Raw genomic sequence first — 6,000 nt, 5'->3', positions numbered from 1 at the left:
GTGCCAAACTTTAAATCATCCATATGGCTTAAATCATCTTTGTTGATATTTTTTCATTCTGAAGATGCCATGTAATATCGAAGCGTATTTTGTGGATCCTTTTAATTTATTACACTGCAGTGAAACGCCATCTGATGGAAATGTGTGTTATTACATAGTGGATACTAATGTTGAATTATAGTGTGTGTTATTACATGTTTTTAATTTATGACACACTTCTTTATAGTGCCAAACGCTGAATTATTCACCGTAAGGCTGCATTACATGGTGGATGAAATAGAAGGTTTTGCTGGTTATATAAACTACTATTGTGCTAACCAAATTTCCAAAATAGAGCTAGTAAGCATGGCTAGAGAATTTGGTTTGGATGTAGAAGGATCTTCTCTATGGCTGTTAGATGGAAAGAGTGGTGATGGAGGTTATAAAGAGGTAAAGACTAATATTTATGCCCTAACAATGGCTCTGTCTGTGGGATATAATAGGAAGGTTTGTGTCTATGTTAGACTTCCCAGTGGTGTGAAATATGTTCATCAAACTAGTGGGATTGCACTATTGGAATATAAAGAGCATGAAGAAGAGGAAGCTGTGGATGATGCACATTTGGAAGAAATTATTGTAAGGGGGTGTAAAAAGAAGAAAAATGTGGATGAAGAGGACGATCTCCATGATTCAGATTATAGCTTCAATGATGAGATAGAGGAAGAAGAAATTGTCAATGTTGTAAGGTTTACAACATATACTGATATTGGTGGTGATGATGCACATGTGGAAGGAGATGTAGAATTAGAATCTGATTATGGTGTTTTCAAATGAACTCCACTCCTGTTCTTCAATAGATGAAAAGTCATTGGTCCAAAATAAGCCTAGATATTCTGAGTTTAATGATGAAGTAGACATGAAGAAGCCCCACTTCAAAATTGGGATGAAATTTAGGGACTTTAAATAGTTTAAATAGGCTGTCAAAAATTATGGAATAAAAAATAGATATGTCATGAACTTTAGGCCTAACACTAAGAAAAAATACAAGGCATACTATAAAAGAGGTTGTCCATTCTACCTTTGGGCCTCACCAATGGTGAAAGACCAAAGCACAGTTCAAATAAAGTCTGGAATTCTAGAACGTGAATGTTGTAGAGAGCACAACAATAGACATGTTAATGTAGACTAGATAGTATGGAATTATCTTGAACAATTTAGGGTTGATCCGAGTTGGAAAATTGCTGGAATTGTACAAGCTGTCAAGAGTAACTAAGAACTAGATATTAGTAGGCTAAAAGTCCTATAGGGCAAAGTGCATTGCAAAAAGGTATGATGCTTGAAAAAATTTTATTTCAATTCCATGAATGTTCACATTATTTTGCTTGTTTCTTTGTTTTTTTTCATAATTGAGTATTGACTTAATTGTTATGTGTTTTCATTTTTTATGAAGAATCATAGATGGTGATGAAGAGTCACAAATGATGATATTATATAACAATAGAATTGAATTGATGAGGACACACCCTGGGTCATCAATTGTTATTAAGTGCAGTGATTTAGTCTTTGAAGGTATGTATGTTTATCTAGCTCCACTTGGAGCTAGCTTCTTGGCAAGTTGCAGGAGATTAGTTGCAATTGATGGATGTTTTTCAAACGGGGTTATATTGGGGCCATCTCCTATATGTTGTTGGGATAGATGCAAATGACTACATCTATCCCAATTTCATGGGATGTTGCAAGGAAAGAAAACAATGATAACTGGACATGGTTTCTACAATTTCTTCTGCAGGACTTGAGGATTGTGGATAGCAACCAATGGGCATTCATGTCTGACAGGCAAAAGGTAAGATATTTTTTCAATAAAATTGATTTATTTAAGAATACATTTAAATGATTCCAGAAATCTAGAAATCCAATTTGTGTAGCATTTAAATAGAAATATATGTTGTTCTTAGATTACATGCTTTAAAGAGATTAAATGTTTGAAAAGACATGTTAGAGGCATGTTGTCTATACATTTAAATGTTTTAAATACAAATTGTGTATGCATTTAATTATTGTTCTAAGATTACATGCTTGAAAGAGATTAAATGTTTGAAAAGACTTGTTAGAGCCATATTGTATCTGCATTTAAATGTTTTAAATCCAAATTGTGTATGCATTTAATTATTATTCTGAGATTACATGCTTGAAAGGGATTAAATGTTTGTAAAGACATGCTAGAGGCATGTTGTTGGTGCATCTAAATATTTTAAATCTAAATTGTGTATGCATTTAATTATTGTTCTGAGATGTCATGCTTGAGAGAGATTACATTGATCATAAGTCCAAATATTGTTCTAATTTTTCAATTCATTTATTTTACTACTTCTTGCACAACATTCTAATGTTCATGTTCTGTTGTGCCCATGGGGTATGGTGTGACCTTCACTTCACTCTTTTGTCCAAAAACTGTAAACATTACGGACTAATGCCTACAGTAGCAAAATTGTTCTCAAATAGTGAGCGTAAGTATTGTTTTAGGCACATCCATACCAATTTCAGAAAAACTTAGGGGCAAGGTACTAAAGGACCATCTTTAGTCATGTGCTAGTGCAACCTACAACTCAGCCTTTGAGAGAGCAATGGAAGGTCTAAAAAAGATGCCATTGGGTGGGTTTTGAGTACATGAAAAAAATTGAACCTAAGCATTGGAGTAGGTCACATTTCAAACCAATATTTAAATGTGACATTCTCTTGAACAATTTATGAAGAGGATCCAAGGGCATTTTCACAATGAATGAAATAATCAAAACACAATTAATGAAGAGGATCCAAAGAAGAAGATATGCAATGCAAAAAGTGACAACCACCCACTGCCCCAAAATAGCGAAGAAACTTGAGAAGGCAAAACGATTAAGTTGGCTATACAACAGTACATGGTCTGGTGGAGATAAGTACCAAGTATTAGGCCCTAATGGGCAATTTGTAGTGTACAAGAGAGAATGCAAGTGTTCTTGTAGAAAATGGTAGTTTAGTGGCATACCTTGTAGTCATGCAATACTAGTCCTATATTATAATAGAGAAAAACTAGAGGATTACATTGACCCATGTTACAGTGTAAGAACTTTCTTGACAACCTATAGGCATATATTAACCCTAGAAATGATAGAGACTCATGGCAAAAGAGTGATGATGGGCACATCATCACCCCCACACACACACACACACACACACACAAAACCTCTGAGCAAGAGGAGAGGTAGAGAAAAAAAAAATTTGATGAGAACAATGGCTTCACCAAAGGAAAGGTATCTAAGAAGGGAGTAAAGATGAGGTGCAGCATTTATGGTAAAGCATGACACAATAAGAGATTTCATGGAGTAAATCATGCACACTTGGTTATTTTAGTGATATTTTACTGAATATTTTAGATTGAATTTAATTATATACTTATGTCTGCTTGGGAAACATAAGTATTTCAAGTGGCCATAAAGGACCAAGCCAGGCAAAACCTGTTAATCAACACAAACAAAATGACATACTTTCAAGGCATGGTAGACTAATTGGTGATTTCTGTGCAAATTAAAAGCATGAGGCTAATTTCCATTTTTTATAATATGTTATATGAAGCTGAGTTTGATAACTGTCCATTTTATTTGGTTTCCCAACAATTGTAGTTTTTTACAATACCTATTCAAGCGCATGGGCAACAACTACAATGTTTAGTGAAAATACCAACGAATCACCTCAAGAGCCTAGATCACAAGTTAGTGCATGTAGAATTACTTAATTGTATATGTTGGGTATTAGGCTCATTTATTGTTGTAGTAATATGTTTTTTTTTATTTAATATGTGAATATAGGTGGACAGTGTTTAAGTGGAGAGATTACATATGGGCTCACTTGCTAAAGAAACTCAAATGAGTAGGCCAAATCTATGTTGAAAAGGTACCACAAAAATAGGGAAAAAATTATAAGGGATCTACATCAAGTGAAAAACAAGGTGTAGAGTATCCTATACAACACGTTAGTGTTTTTAACATGTGTACTCTAGAGGATATCATGGACTCATCGTGAGGGTATTTACTTATAAAAACTTCTAAACATGTGTAGGTGGCTCAATCATGGACAAATCCTACAACAAAAATATCAATTGGTACATCAATTATTCTTGTGGTAAGGTTTCAAGTGAAACAAAAAGAAATTAGAGATTGCAATACAACTGGAGGTACTGACAAAAAAAGAAATATATGGATGCCACTAGAAGTTGGACCCATTACTAGTGTATCTAATCCTTACAGAAAAGCTCCTTGAGATACACATTTGTCTAGTGAATTCTTGTTTTATGTTTTTTGTAAGTAAAGCTAAATTTTTGTGTTAATATGTATCAATTTTATAAGCACTATTCTATAGTGTCTTTTCTTTTTAATATACTGATATGCAGTCAAACTTACTACCATGTTAATTTTCAGTTTTAATATAATGATTTCATGAATGCTTTTGGGATTGTTATTTTAATTTTAATTAAACTATGATTGCAGGTTTGTATAAATTCGCAGATGCAAGAAACCTGATATACAATTATATTTCTTCCAATGAAAATTATTACAATTAAATTAATTGTTTAATTCATTGTATAGGTTTGTAGGATGCAGCTTCCAATGGAAATTATATAGATTTGCAAGTTTGTATAGATTTGCAGATGCAAGAGACCTGATATACAATTATATTTCTTCCAATGGAAATTATTACCATTAAATTAATTGTTTAATTAATTGTATAGGTTTGCATCTTAAATTAATTGTTTAATTAATTGTATTGGTTTGGAGAGATGGAGATTCCAATGGAAATTATATAGATTTGCAGATGCAAGAGACCAGTTCATTAATTATATTTCTTCCAATGGAAATTATTACCATTAAATTAATTGTATAGGTTTACAGGGATGCAGTTTTAGGAAGCATTTTTCCTTTAAATTAATTGTTGCATTTTTTTCTTCAAAAATAAGAACCAAATTAAAATTTACGAATTAACCAAAATAAGAACCCTAAAATTTTCAGAAATCCTAACACATTTATGTTTGCGTCTAATAAGCCATTAAACCATTCCATTGCAATTGAGATTGTTAGGGGAAAAACAGAAACAAAAGTGATGATATAATTGAAACGTTGGAGTTGGAGGCGATTTTCCTCAAATAAATCAACCCAAAGAAAATAAGAAAAGAAATGAACAAAAATCAAAACAGGACCATTGATCCTGACCCTCACGGCCGGCAATCCTCATCGGTGACTACAAGGATTTTTCCATATTTGACACTTGCATCTCACTCTCTCCCTGGAGAATGGACAATGCCAAGCTCCCATTCTTCCTCATCGCAGTCTTTCTTCTTCTTTGACAATACAACACCTCATCCCTATCTCAGTGCCAGTGTGTGAGAAGAAGCTGGCGATCTTGAAGGGGTTTTACTGACGTGTGGCCATCTTCGTTTCACCTGTGATCCTGGTTGAGGTGAACATCAAGTGATGACCTTGCAAGCCTGATTGTCTAAGTCAGTCTGACTTGGAAAAACAGCACACATGGCAATAATTTTATAAACCCTACCTGATGATTGGGACATTTCTAGCCTTCACGTCAACGCGCATGGCCTAGAAATTAATGGGTTACCTGCCAGTGAAAACATATCATACTTAGGTATCCTTTTTTATTCAAATAAAGTTGGGATACTGAATTGAAAAAGGTTAAAGTTGAGTAACCTCCTAAAAATTTTAACCTTGAGGAGAAATATTATATAAATTTAAAAAGAGCCTCTAAAACACGAGAGTTTATTTAATTAATTTTTAAAGAACTTTAAAATGTATGGCAATTTTAAATTGTTTTAATGCAATTTAGAGATGTCAAATTTTTTTAAAAACTAAAATAATCACATAAATTGATCAAATTAATTAAAATAAAAAATCATTTTAGTAACATTTTTTCGGGCTTAGTTGTAGCAATACAATATATCGAGTGAATGATCTTCTAATTAATAAGCAACTTGCC

The sequence above is a fragment of the Dioscorea cayenensis genome, chromosome 6, assembly GCF_009730915.1.
Source record: "Dioscorea cayenensis subsp. rotundata cultivar TDr96_F1 chromosome 6, TDr96_F1_v2_PseudoChromosome.rev07_lg8_w22 25.fasta, whole genome shotgun sequence".
In the NCBI taxonomy this organism is placed as follows: domain Eukaryota; kingdom Viridiplantae; phylum Streptophyta; class Magnoliopsida; order Dioscoreales; family Dioscoreaceae; genus Dioscorea; species Dioscorea cayenensis.
Note: the sequence above shows the minus strand (reverse complement) of the source record.